Raw genomic sequence first — 15531 nt, 5'->3', positions numbered from 1 at the left:
TCCAGAGTTTTCCTACTGGAGTGAGCTTTAATAACCCCTCATAGCTTGTTCAGTAGTGCACTCTTACTGGCTGCCCTTTAATCACTGCAGACTTCTCTACTCGTGTAACTGATACTTACCAAATAAGGTAATTTAATTCAAGATTTTTGTCTTGTGACATGATTCTATACTTAGAGGATTCAAAAAATTCCACCAGGAAACTTCTAGAATTAATAAGTGAATTCAGCAAAGTAGCAGGATATAAAATCAATACCCATAAATCAAATGCATTTCTATATATCAGTGATGAATCCTCTGAAAGAGAAATTAGGAAAACTATCCCATTCACAATAGCCTCAAAAGAAAGAAAGAAAGAAAGAAAGAAGGAAGGAAGGAAGGAAGGAAGGAAGGAAAGAAAGAAAGAAAGAAAGAAAGAAAGAAAGAAAGAAAGAAAGAAAGAAAGAAAGAAAGAAAGAAAACTTGGGAATCAATCTAACAAGAGAGGTGAAAACAATCAACCTAATTAAAGAAGTGAAAGACCTCTACAATGAAAACTACAGAATATTAAAAAAAGACCTTAGAAGATGGAAAGATCTCCCTTGTTCTTGGATAGGCAGGATTAATATTGTCAAAATGACCATACTGCTGGTTAAAAAAAAAAAAAAAAAAAAAAAAGATGGTGGGGCTGTAGCTCAGTGGCAGAGCGCTTGCCTAGCATGTGTGAGGCACTAGGTTTGATCCTTAGCACCACATAAAAATAAATAAAATAAAGGCATTTTGTCCATCTACAACTGCAAATTTTTTTAAATGACCACACTATCAAAAGCACTATGCAGATTTAATGCAATTCCAATCAAAATCCCAGTGACATTCCTTATAGAAAAAGCAGTCAGGAAATTCATGTGGAAAAATAAGAGACCCAGAATAGCTACAGCAATCCTTAGCAAGAAGAGTGAAGCAGGTGGCATCACAATACCAGAATTTAAACTATTATATAAAGCAATAGTAACAAAAATGGCATGGTATTGGCACCAAAATAGACTGGTAGAACAATGTTATAGAATAGAGGACACAGAGACTAAACCACATAATTACGGTTATCTTATATCAGATAAAGGTGCCAAAAACATACATTGGAGAGAAGATAGCTTTGTCAACAAATGGTGCTAGGAAAACTGGAAATCTATATGCAACAAAATGAAATTAAAACCCTATCTCTCACCATGCACACAACTCAATTCAAAGTAGATCAAGGTCCTAGGAATTAAACCAGAGACAATGTGCCTATTAGAAGAAAAAGTAGACCCAAATCTCCATCATGTTGGATTAGGCCCCACCTTCCTTAATAAGACTCTATAGGATTAAAATCAAGAATTAAAATCAAGAATCAATAAATGGGCAAAGGAACTGAACAGATACCTCTCAAAAGACGATATATATAATCAATCAACAAATATATGAAAAAATGTTCAATATCTCTAATAATTAGAGAAATGCAAATCAAAACTACTCTAAGATTTCATCTCACTCCAGTCAGAATGGCAGCTATTAAGAACACAAACAATAATAAGTGTTGGTGAGGTTGTGGGGGAAAAGACACTCATACATTGCTGGTGGGACTGCAAATTGGTGCAGCCAATCTAGAAAGCATATGGAGATTCCTTGGAAAGCTGGAAATGGAACCATCATTTGACCCAGCTATCCCAATCCTAAGTTTATACCCAAAGGATTTAAAAACAGCATACTACATCAATGTTTATAGCAGCACAATTCACAATAGCTAAACTCTGGAACCAGGCTAGATGCCCTTCAGTAGATGAATGGATAAAGAAAATGCAGTATATATACACAATGGAATATTATTCAGCAATAAAAGAGAATTAAATCATGGCATTTGCTGGTAAATGTATGGAGTTGGAGAATATAATGCTAAGTGAAGTAAGCCAATCCCAAAAAAACAAACATCAAATGTTTTCTCCGATATAAGGAGGCTGATTCATAATTCGATTGTGAGGGGGAACATGGGAGGATTAGATGAACTCTAGATAGGGCAAAGGGGTGGAAGGGGAAGGGGGGACATGGGGGTAAAAAAGATGGTGAAATGAGATGGATATTATTATCTTAAGTACATGTATGAAGACACGAATGGTGTGAATATACTTTGTATACAGCCAGAGATATGAAAAAATGTGTTTTATATGTCTAATATGAATTGCAATGCATTCTTCTGTCATGTATAACAAATTAGAATAAAAAAGAGAAAGGTGACAACTACAGGACACTAAGGAAAAGAAATTGAAGAAGACCTTAGAAGATGGAAAGATCTCCCATGCTCTTGGATAGGCAGAATGAATATTGTCAAAATGGCTATCCTACCCAAAGTGCTATACAGATTCAATGTGATTCCAATTAAAATCCCAATGTCATTCCTTATAGAAATAGAAAAAGCAATCATGAAATTCATTTGGAAAAATAAGAGACCCAGAAGAGCCAAAGCAATCCTTAGCAAGAAGAGTGAAGCAGGTGGCATCACTATACCAGAATTTAAACTATACTACAGAGCAATGTAACAAAAACAGCATGATATTGGCACCAAAATAGACATGTAGACCAATGGTACAGAATAGAAGACACAGAGACAAACCCACATAAATACAGTTATCTCATACTAGACAAAGGTGCCAAAAACACATTAGAAAAAAGATAGCCTCTTCAACAAATGGTTCTGGGAAAACTGGAAATCCATATACAGCAAAATGAAACTAAACCCCTATCTCTCACTATACACAAAACTCAACTCAAAGTGGATCCAGGACCTAGGAATTAGACCAGAGACTCAATGCCTAATGAAGAAAAAATAGGCCCAAATCTTCATCATGTTGGATTAGGACCCAAATTCCTTAACAAGACTCCTAAAGCACAAGAAATAAAATCAAGAATCAATAAATGGGGGCTGGAGTTGTGGCTTAGCAGTAGAGCGCTCGCCTAACATGTGCGAGACCCTGGGTTCGATCCTTAGCACCACATAAAAATAAATAAACAAAATAAAGGTGTTGTGTACAACTAAAAAATAAATATTTTTAAAAAAAGAATCAATGGGATCCATTCAAACTGAAAAAGCTTCTTCTCAGCAAAAGAAACAATCAGTGATGTAAAGAGAGAGCCTATATTTTGGGAGCAAATTTTTGCCACACGAATGTCAGATAGAGCGCTAATCTTCAGGATATATAAGAAACTCAAAAAACTTAATGCCAAAAAAATAAACAACCCCAATCAATAAATGGGCAAGGAGCTTAACAGACACTTCTCAAATGTAGAAGTACAATGGATCAACAAGTATATGAAAAAATGTTCTACATCTCTAGTAATTAGAGAAATACAAATCAAACTACTCTAAAGATTTCACCTCACTCCAGTCAGAATGGCAGTTATCAAGAATTCAAGCAACAATAAGAGTTGGAGACGATGTAGGGGGAAAGGCACACTCATACATTGCTGTTGAAACTGCAAATTGATGCAACCAATCTGGAAAGCAGTATGGACATTCCTTAGAAAAATTGGAATAGAACCACCATTTGACTCCAGGATTCCATTCCTTGGTCTACACCCTAAAAACTTAAAAACGGCATACTATAGTGATGCAGCCACTTCATTGTTTATAACAGTACAAATCACAATTGCTAAACTATGGAAGCAACCTAGATGCCCTTCAGTAGATGAATAGATAAAGAAACTGTGGTACATATACACAATGGAATATTACTCAGCATCAAAAGAGAATAAAATCATGGCAATTGCAGATAAATGGGTGGAGTTGAAGAATATGCTAAGCTAAATAAGCCAATCTCAAAAAACAAGGGCCAAATGTTTTCTCTGACAAGTGGATGCTAATCCATTTGGGGAGGCATGGAATAAGTGAAGGAACTTTAGATAGGGCAAAAGGGATGGGGGAGGGAGCAAAGGGGTAGGAAAGATGGTGGAATGAGACAGACATCATTACTCTAGCTTGGTACATATATGATTGCACGAATGGTGTGAGTCTACTTCATGCACAACCAGAGAAGTGAAAAATTCTGCTCCATTTGTGTACAATGAATCAAAGAGCTTTCTACTGTCATGTATAACTGATTGAACTAATAAATAAATAAATAAATAAATAAACGATTTTTTGTTTTGGATCTGCTTTGGTATCCTACACTAAGAGCTTGTACCAGAAGTGATCTTATAATGATCTTAGGATGGATTGTAGAATTGGATAATTTTACAGCCAATAACAGTGAGATCCCATTTCTGATAGTCCATAACCTTATAAGGACTATTATAAGAACTCTCTTCTAGTGAATTGGGGCTAGGACACATATAAAAGGGAAATGAATGGCCCATGTAGTCCCTCCAGCATGTGTGAGGTGTGGAAGCAATGATAATTAAAGAACTGGTGAAACCCATTGGTTATTGTTATGCACTGATGTGCCAAAGGAAGAAAATTACAGGGTCAGACTAGCCAACTACCAACACAGGGCATGGCATGAAAGACAGAAAACACCAATGATGACATTTTTAAAATTCCTTAATGTTTTGCAGCTGTAGGGCAGATACAGCTGAAAACCACATCCAGGACCTAGTGACAAGAGCAGCAGAAGTGTCCCATTCCCCTTTACAAGGGGACAGTAGGCTTCCTCCCCTTGCCTGGAGGACATGAAGAGGCCTCACATGGAAGATGCCTTGAAAGATGGTACTCGCCTGCCTCAAGACTTGATTCTACCTCCTCTGTTTCACTAGGATCAAGTCTCAGCATGGTACCACTGAGGAAGTACTATCCCTGCTTGGAGAAATAGAATTGTTTTTAGAACTTCAGGGCCTGGATATTGGAACCAAGAGAAAGCTGGAGGACATGCCTGGGAATGGATATTAAGGGTGCTAAGTGGGGAAGGGGAAGGGGACACAGGGATGAAGAAGAGTTTCTTGATAAGGAGGTACTCTCCTGGGCAAGGACACTTGGATCTGGGATGGTTACTTGAAAGTTGGAGGGGAAAGATGATCAGAGTCCATCAGAAGACATAAACTGCAGCAGTAATTTACATACTTTTCTAATGTAAATGATTGTTATGTAGGTATTAGCTTATTATCTAGGAAACTGAAAAGGCAAAAAAAAAAAAAAAAGAGTATTAAATTGTCACACAGAAGCAGCAACAGGAACAGATACCATACCCAGGGCTGGTGAAACAAGGTAAGAGAGTAACATTATCAAATTTAGAAGCCTAGAAGAGGATTTCCAAGAAACCAAAGCTCAGACTCTGAGGAGGGATGCCAAAGTGTTGGAAACTGGTGCCACAAAGTGTTGGGAAAACTGCAAACTGGGTTCAGCTGCTGCCAAGAGAAGGCAGAGCAGATGCCAGGGTGAAGAAGCGTTGCTAGGGCGACGCTCACAGGAACAGGAAGCCAAGAGGAAGAAGCAAGTCCCTTCTTCCTGCTTCAGCCTTATCAGCTACCTCCTGAAATCATTGGCAAGGCAGAGCAGGGAGCGATTGGCAGGGCTGAAATGGGATTCTCTGAGTCGTAGCTCCCACATCACACAACATGGTGTGGGAGGGTAGGCGTGGTGCTAAGAGGCAATAGCTTAATGAGAGAAGGAACAGTTACACACATGCTTGCAAGGATATGGAGAAAAAGGAGCCCTTATCCACTGTGGGTGTACTAATGTAAATTAGCACAGTCACTATGGAAAACAGTATGGAGGTTCCACAAAAAAAAACTAAAACTACTATATGATACAGCTATACCACTCCTGGGTGTTTATACCAAGGAAAAGAAGTTATCTTACAAAAGAGATACCTGCATATCCATTTATTGCAGCACTATTCAAAGCCAAAATATGGAATCAGCCTAGGTGCCTGTCAGCAAATGAATGGATAAAGAAAATATAATATGTAAACCCAAGCAAGTATTATTCAGCCATAAAGAAGAATAAAATCATGTACTTTGCAGGAAAATGGATGGAACTTGAAGATACCATGTAAAGTGAAATAAACCAGACCCAGAAAGACAAGCATCACGTTTCCTCTCATAAGTAGAAAGTAAAAGAAGGAAAGAACTGACCTGAAAGTAGAAGAAGGATATTAGGAAAGAGGAATAGGACCCAGGGAAGGGGAGAGGGGAAGCCAAGAGAAAGTAGAAGGGAGGTGGACATGACCAAATCACCATATATGTAAATATGGAAATGTCACAGTGAAACCCATTAATTTGAACAATTAGTGCACACTAATAATTATAATAACAATTTCTAAAGAACAGTTACAATAAACGATGAAGACATGTACGAACTTCCAGATAAGAGAAAGTAGTCAAAAGGTTCAGAGGTGGGCTTGTTAGAAGAAATCCATTACTTAAAACCAGAGGACCCACGTGTTTCCAAGTATGCTCCTTCATTGGAGAAGAAAGGAATGTGCTCACAAAGTGGGCATGGGCACCACGGAGCAGCTCAGCAGTGGCTGTCTTTTCTAAGGTAGGGGAACAGTAGGAGAGGTTGCTATGGAACTGGAATCAATGTTTGTTTTTGGTGACAATGGGACTCCAGAACAGCAGATACCAGTTGGCAGCACTTAACCACGAGGAACGCAGTGGGTAGAATTACTATATGGACAGCAAAGCCAGAAAGCCAACCAGGAGTCCTTACCTACACAGGAGTCTGGACTTCCTAAGGGTAAGGTCAATGGGCGATACTCCAGGGTATTTTTGACCACTGTCACAACAAAGGTCAAGACACAATGGAAAATCACCATCCCATTTTTTGTGCTAGTCCTTAGTCCCAGAGCTTATTGTTTGAAGGGAAGATTGGATTCCTTAAAAAAGGGGACCATGATGCAACTCAGAAAGTATCTACATATTTGATTCCCTCAAGTCTTTCACCAAAGGAACCTATGACCATTTAACCTGTGTAACTGCACAGCAGGTAAAGAATAATACCCGGATATCTTCATGCTTTTTGGATATAGGGTCTGGACTGACAGTGAGATAGAGGAACCCAAAATGCCATTGTGGCCCTCCTGTTAGTAGGAGGTATGGAGACAAGATGACAAAAAGGAGTCTTTGACAAAGCCCACTTCATAGTGGGTCCAATAGATCAGCAGGCTCTCCTGTGTCCGTTTCTTAGTTTCTGAATACTTAATTGGGATGATCAAACTCAGTAGGCAGTAGAAATTTTACAGTGGTGTCTCATTCTGTGAAGTAAGATCCATAATGGAAGGAAGGCCAAATGGAGGCATCTGGAATTGCGCACACACACACACACACACACAGAGACAGAGAGAGAGAGAAGATAGAAGTAATTCTGTACTCTCTGATGAATAGCAGAGATTAGCAATATATTCAAGAGATTTAACAAATGCAGGAGTGGCCCATTTGATTTACTACATTGGCCAGTGCAAAAATTAAAAACTTTTTAAAAATCATGGTGGTGATGGGTGTGCTACCATACACTTAACCAAGTAGTAGCCTCAATTGTAACTTATGCCAGATGCAATAAGTTAACTAAAATAAGTCAAGACAAGTTCTGACATGTGGTATGCAATTCCAATGTGGTATGCAAACCCCAGTCATTTTCAGGAAGGAAGAACAGAAGCAATTTGCATTCACTTGGAACAGATAATTGTGAACACAAACGGTTTTTTCTCAGGGCAATGCTAACTTTCCTACTGTGACATTATAGTACCTGCCATTCCTAGAAGGTCATTCTAGTTCTCTTTGTTGATGATACCATGATAATCAGGCCTGAGATAAGACTTTGGATGCCCTCCAAGACACATGAACAAGAGGGTGGGAGATAAACAAATTCAAGGGTCTGACCCAACAGTAAAGATCCTAGGTGTTCTATGACCTATGTCATGCAGAGATATCTCCTCCAAAGTCATGCACAAGTGATTGGGCCTTGCACTTTTTACTACCAAGAGCCACTCAGTAGACCTCTTGGGATTTTGGACCCAGCATACATCTCATGTGGGAACTGCTCCAATCCATTTGTTGTGGTTTTGGGGGGAAAGATGGCCAGGGTCTCATTGCAGGGTTCTTCTTCCCAGAGGAATCCAAGCCACCCTAAATCTTAATATCTCAATAATTAACAAACAATAAAATACAAACACTCAGAAATACATTTAGAAAAGCGAAGCCCCTGATAGATCTAATCCACATGGGTTCTTGAACTAGACAAGAATTTACCACATTGGTAAATTCTAGTTCTTGAACTAGACAAGTGTCCAGTCTGTACTGCTCCAATGTACTTAAGGGTGTACAACAAAGGCAGGCATAAGGTTTCAAGGGCGGAGTCTTGCTCTGTGATTTCTTGCAGTCAGCAGGTTGATTGACATCTTGGCAGGTCACACCCTTAGGCAGAGCTTGAGAGGGAAGTTCACCTGCATCAGGCAGTCAATCCCTGTGGGGAGTATTTGGCCAGAGCTTCCCATCATAAGTTGGGTCCTATCAGGTCTACTGAGCCATAAATTTGGACAGGCACAACAGCAATCCATTGCAGGTTGGAAATAAAACATTCAGGATTAGGACCAGAGGTCCCAAATAAAATATATAAGCAGGTCTAGATCCCCATGTGGTCACCTCTGTTTATACTGGAGCCTCTCCCTCCGTTCATGCCTATGAATTCCTTGTGACCAGCTGACAGAAAAGGAAAAAGCTTGGGTTTGGCTTTTGAACAGATTGGGACAATAGGTTGTATAAGACAAAAATACTCTTGCTATGCTAAAGCCCCACCTAGAAGCTTCTAAAGCATGGGGGCAAGGGGATTTTTCTTAGGAGGCAGGACTTCAAGCAGTGCCAGATGCAGTACGTTCAAGCAGTGGGTTGTCATCAACATGGTACAAAAAGAGAAGTTCCCTAGGGTCAGGCCTCCTGGGTAGTGGTGCATGGTTTGGCCGACTGCTTAGGGACTCACAAAGAGTCAGATGGAAATTTTTCAGTTAAGGAAGTTTGGGGAAGAGGCATATGGACCAAGCTATGAGAGAAGATACAAAATGTGTGGATCTCCATCTCATTTTATGATCTACCAGACGATGTCCCTTACAGAGCAGACACTGAACAACCAGGTAGATGGAATGACTCATCCAGCAGAAATAAGCCTACCTCTTTCCTCTGCCACTCTGGAGCACAACTGGCCCATGACCTAGTTGTCAAGGTGACAGGGATGGAGGGCGCATGTGGCCCAACAGCATGGGCTCCCTGTGGCCAAGGCTGACCAGGTATTACTCTTGTGAAGTGTTCAATCTGTCAGAGTCTGAGGATGAGCTTTTTTACCTGGTACCATGCCAGGACCATATGGTGCTGGGCTGATTATATTGGACCCAAACCTCCTAGAGGGGATGTGGCTCTTCTAAGACTTCACGGAACTGACAGATTGGTCCTTTCTGTCCACATTGTCTTGCCCAGCACCAATAAGTTCTCCCAGAATATGTAATTTATCATCATGGTATCCCCCAGAGGAAGGAGGCATGTGACCATGTTATTCATCTGTCCTACTATATACTATATCAACCAGAAGCTGCATTCTGAGAAAAAAAATTGAAATAACCACTTGAAAGCATTACTAAAGCATCAACTTGAAGCTAGGATTGAGGTGCTGTCCTAATGTATTTACATAACACATATATAGTGCAAGTACAGAACTGCAACAGATACTGCCCTGTCCTTGTCTTGAGCCAATAGCACAATATATGTGCTATGTCCCTAATAGCCAGAATACATAGGTCTAGGAACATTTATTCCTGTTGACCTGCTTAATAAAACTCTGTTTCCAGAGGGGTTTTTTTTCACTGTGGGACTAAAGATCCTGTTTCCCAGAGCAAGGGGGGAGAGTGTGTCTACCAGAGGACCTAGTCATGGTTTTACTATACCTTCAATTCTATCTTCCCCTGGCAATTGTGGGCTCCTTGTGCCAATAGAACAGCAGACAAAGGGAGGAGTTCCTGCTGGCCCAGGTGAGAGGTGTCTAGCTTGGATGGCAGAGAAGGAAAATGGTAGCATGGTGAGTTTCAGTCTAAGGACCAACCACAGCAGTGGGAGCTGGAGCTTGTTCCACTCCTCCTGCTCCTTTTCCTCTTCCAAGGAGGACATATTGAGTTGAGTACAATTTTATCTGAGCAAGTGCAAGTACATAACTGGAACAGATACTGCCCTGTCCTTCTCCTTAAAACCTGACAGTTTTCTCCCAAGACTTCCAGCTGCCAGCATCTGCATCATGGTTAAGGTTTCTTTTCCCCAGAACTCCAGAGAAATGTCTGCACCCATCACTGTTCACAAGTGCCAAGGAACTAAGGAACGAAACACCACTGGGGAGCAGCCTCAGCACTCCAAGATGGCATATCACTATCACAGCATCCTTGTCCTCTGGGTGGATTCTTCTGAGGCAGGTGTTTTGTACCATTTCCCAGAGTTCCTTCCAGGATAAATCTTCAGGTGATAAGAATTCCTCCTTCCTCGTATCCTTCCCCTATTACTGTTGTTTTCACTTCCCAAATAAACTATCTCCACTCCAGTCTTTTTCTCAAGATCAGTTCTTGGAAGAACCCACATTAGGATACATGTGGTTCAGGGACTATGCCTTGAGAAGCACTGGTTGGAGAGTGAACTCATTTCTTTTTAAAAAGAAACTCTCTCTCCCCACTTCCCCACCCCTCCTCCTTCTATCCCATGTGTGTGTGTGTGTGTGTGTGTGTGTGTGTGTGTGTGTGTGCTTTAGTCAGTTTTTTGCTGCTGTGACTAAAAGACATGCCAAGAACAATTTTAAAGGAGGTAAAGTTTATTAGAGGGCTCGCGGTTTCAGAGTTCTCAGTCCATAGACAGCCAGCTCCATTCCTTGGGGCTCAAGGTGAGGCTGAACTTTATGGTGGAAGAGTGTAGTGGAGAGAAGCAGCTCACATGATGATTAGTAAGGAGAGACAGAGAGAGAGAGAGAGAGAGAGAGAGAGAGAGAGAGAGAGAAACTCCCCTAACCAGATACAAAATATATATCCCAAAGGCACGCCCTGATGAGCCATCTCCTCCAACCACACCCTACCCGCCTTCAGTTTTCACTGGGTTAATCCCATCAGGGGATTAATTCACTGATTGGGTTGAGGCTCTCATAAACCAATCATTTCTCCTCTGAACCTTCCTTGCATTGTCTCACACTTGAGCTTTTGGGGGATGCCTAATATCTAAACCATAACATTGTACATACATCATATATGACAAAGGTCCATAAGGATATCATCCAGATATTCATCCAGGTAATTCTGGATGGTGAAATCATGAATATTCCACGTTTCCTCTTAGTTTTTTCTTCTATTTTGTTTAACAATTGTATCAAAAGCTCGTTTCAATTGGCAAAAAGGAGATTATTAGTGGGTTCAGTGGAGTGCCGTGTTGATACCCTGGCAGGGAGAATGTACAGATGGTTCTTTCAAGAAGCCAGGCTAGGGAAGGACAAGGGATGGGGGATAGCTGAAGTGGGGGAAAATAGAGTGTTGTATTAGGAGATCCTTGAGCATGTTTATGTACCAAGGAAGAGCAAGCCAATGATGAGGAAGGAGACAAAAACAGAGAATCAGGAGGGGATAATTGAAGGAGTCAAGTCCCAGAGGGGGCCAGAAGGGATTAGACCAGGGCCCTGGTGGAGGAATTAGTTTTGAAGGGAAGGCAAGCTTCATCCTCTGAGATCAGAGGAAAGGAGGTAAGGATGGATAGTTAGAATTGCATTTACTTCATCTGTCGGTTTGTTTTACACTGTCTGATTTCACATTGTGGCGTTTCTATAGATACGCCAATAGAGAAGGGGTTGGCAGTAGAGAGGTCCCCATGGAGGGGCTCTGCTTCCTTTGTGAAGTTAGAGGCAAGGTCTGTCTCACTGAGAACCAGCAGGGATGTCTCCATAAGTTAGAAGAGAGGTTTGGGAGGTGGCTGAGAGAGGGACCCCGGCTGGCTGGACCTTTTTTTTTTTTTTTTTTTTTTTTTTTTGTAATGGCCCAGAATTGGCCCAAGTCCAGGTTGCACAACTGTGGAAATTCCTCCAACAGCTTGGGGTGAAGAAGCCTTGGCTGCTTATTTCTCTGGCTTTAGACAAGTCATTACTTTGCTCTGAGCAGCCGTTTCCTCATCTGTAAATGGAGAGGAAATTGTCAAGTCTGGAGCGGTATTGTGAGGTTTAAATAAAATACTGACATGAAGCCCCTACCACAGGCCTGGAGACCAAAGCTGCTAAGACTCTGTTCACCCTCCTGCACCTCCCCCGTCCAGCGGCCCCAGGCAGTGTTATCTGATGGAAAGGGAAGGGACATGGGTGTGGGTCCCTTGTACTGGTGGGTATTGTTACACACAACTATTTTAAATACAGCTGAGTCTTATTATTCATGGTAGTTACATTCTATAGTCACTGCAAAACTCAACCAGCTAACTGAGTCATTGCCCCAAGAGGAAAGACAGGGTCAGGTTCCTGCAAGCCTATGGCCACATTTTCAGCAGCCAATTAATACATAACTTTGTTTTAAAGGTGTTCCTGTTTAAAGACGCTTCATTTAACAAATACAGTCATCTCTCAGTATCCTCAGAGATACCAAAATCCGCATATGCTCAAATTGCTTACGTAAAATGGCACAGTACTTGCATATAATCTGCACGATCCTCCCATAGATTTTTAAATCATCTCTAGGTTACTTATAATATCTAATTCAATGTAAATGTTATGTACATAGTTATTATACTATATTATTTAGGGAATAATGACAAGAAAAATGTTTGTTTTATGTTCAGTAGGAAGACAATTTTTTCCAAATATTTTGATCTGAAGTTGGTTGAATTCATATGAGAAGAACCTGTGGATATAGAGCTGATTGTATATTGCTGATTTATTAATATTAAACCCACAGCTAACAGTACTATAGCATGTCTGAAAAAAAAGCTTATGAATTACACATATTTCCTCCCTAAGGCATATCACATCCTTCTTATGCTCAGGAACACTAGACAGCGTTTTAGCATGAGACTGGGAGCCATTTTAAATAGCTAAATCACCAAGAAAAAAAAGCACAAAAATAAGAAAAAAAAATGTGGTACTCACTAAATAGGTCACAAAAAGGATACTTGTTTACACTTTGAGAGCTGAAACAAGAAAGCAGAATGTCTCTTTGTTCTGTCTCCTGGAAAGGGACCTATAGGCAACTCCAAATTTTTACATCTCTGTCCATGCATACGTCCACAAACAACCACACAAGTGCCTCTAGTGTTGATTTGAGGGTCACGGTGAATTTGCAAATATGAAATCCACGAATCATGAGAATCAACTTATAATCTTTTTCTGATTATAAAATTAGTATAATAAGCAGAGCTACATAAAGTCCCCTTAAAAATCTAACCCATAGATGAACATGATTAGAATTGCTATAGGGTTTTGTGAGTTTTGTTATGCAAATAATGCCTATGTGCTTGTGTAAATTTGTGTGTGTCTGTGAATGTGAATTTGGGTCTTCTTTTTTTTTTTTTATTTCACTGAACAGTTATCTCTTGAAGAGCTTTCCAGAAAAAGAAAAAAAAAGAATTCCAATCTATGAGTAGAAGCAGGTGACCTACCCTACAGTCAGGATCTCTGTCTTAGTTCAGATCCTTCAACCACATCAGTTTGGGGAAGCAGAGCAATGACTTACCAAACTTAAACATGATGCACTAAATTTATTAGTGCTCTTCATCTTTGACTGAGATGGGATGAGATTAGGAGAAGAACATTTCAAAAGGCAAAAGGACTAAAAACTCTAAAGTATTTTGAAAGATAAGAGAGGCTGACTTTTAGCGAGAGAAAACTATGTCCTGTACTCTTTGGAGAAATTTGGACTAGATGTTAAGAGAAATTTATTGATGGAAAAATTAAAACAATAGCATAACATAGACCAGAGCCTCTTTGAAAAAAAAATCAAATAGCATGGAAAAGGCCAAGCTCCTGCTACCAAGCCACCCAAAATACAATGGCTTATAGCAAATACAAGTTTATTTCTCACTTTCTGACCATGTGCATGAGTGTATTCCATGCAGTCATTTAGGAACCCAGGTTCCTCCCTTACCTTTGCTCTGTCAGCCCCTTACAAGTATTATTGAAGCTGGGTCCCTGACACATCTGTGTTCCAACTCAAGGGAAGAAGAAATGAAGCATGAAGAGCAAAAGCCCCCTGCCTTAAGGCTTTTTTTTTCCAGTACTAGGTATTGAAACCAGGATGCTTAACCTCTGAGCCACATCCCCAGCCCTTTTCATTTTTTATTTTGAGACAGAGTCTCGCTAAGTTACTGAGGCTGACCTTGAATTTGCAATCTCCTGCTTCAGTCTCCCAAGTAGGGATTACAGGTGTGTGCCACTGTACCCACCAAGGCCTATTTCTATTTAGAATCTATTGGAAAGAGCTTAGTCACAAAGCCATACTCAATTGTAAGAGAAGCCAAGAAGTGTGGTCTCTAGGGGAGCAGGAAGTATGGTCTCCAGGGGACAAGTCATTCCTCGGACTGCTACTCTATTGCTATAGAATAGCAGGAGGAGGACTTTTGGTACATAACTAGCAATCTCCACCACATTTCCATTTTCTGACCCTCAATAGCTTCCCTTATAAGATGGGGATCATGTCATATACTAATTAAGATTTCTTTGAGACTCAGATGCAACAATATATGTGGGAACACTCAGTGCCCTACTGTGCCTGATAAAATTTTCTCATTGTTTTTTCTTCTAAGCTGCAAGCTCCTTGGAGTAAGAAGCATAGTTTATTCCATCTCCTTGCACAAGGCCTGCTCAGAGTCAACCCTGGTAACACATATTGAATAATAAAGCCACTGTTTATCCACCATCAAACCCCTTTTCATTTCTCTTTGAAAACTTCAATAGTTTTCTGCTTGTAGAAAAAAAAAATGGAGATGCCTGGCAGTGTACCAACTGGGATTCTTTGGATAGCCCAAGTGACAGTCCATCACTATTAAACTTGCTTGAGCAAGTTGGACTTGAGGAAAATGGACTCCCTCACATATCTAGAAGTCCAAGCTTCGAGTCAATGCAACATCTCTTCCCTAAGATCCCTTTGGTTCGCTCATGTATTGGTCACATTCTCATACAGGGAACAACATGGCTGGTGGGACTTCACACATGAAGAGACTGTTTCCAGAAGTCTCCTCTCTGCCATAGTCTTCACCTTGGGTTTCAGGCCAGACCTAGCTGAACCATCACTGGCAAGAGAGATGCAACCACCAGGATGAACTTGGACCAAACAGAAATCACTCCTGGAGCTGGGTGGGGGCCAGCCTTCCCTTGGACATATGGGAATTGAAGATACCTGAATAAAATCAGCGCTCTGAGTGCTCTGAGGAATGGCTGGTATATGAGCCACCAAACTGTTTCTAGCGATGATGGAGGCACAGCACCAGATGAGGGTGTGGTGGAGGGCATGCAAACAGCAGGGAATTGAACCTTTTTGTTAAATTGTACCTCAATAAAGTTTAATTTCAGTGAAGACATTTTTGGAAGCGGCACAAGAGGAGGAGCCACTC

Source organism: Urocitellus parryii, chromosome 11, assembly GCF_045843805.1.
Source record: "Urocitellus parryii isolate mUroPar1 chromosome 11, mUroPar1.hap1, whole genome shotgun sequence".
In the NCBI taxonomy this organism is placed as follows: domain Eukaryota; kingdom Metazoa; phylum Chordata; class Mammalia; order Rodentia; family Sciuridae; genus Urocitellus; species Urocitellus parryii.
Note: the sequence above shows the minus strand (reverse complement) of the source record.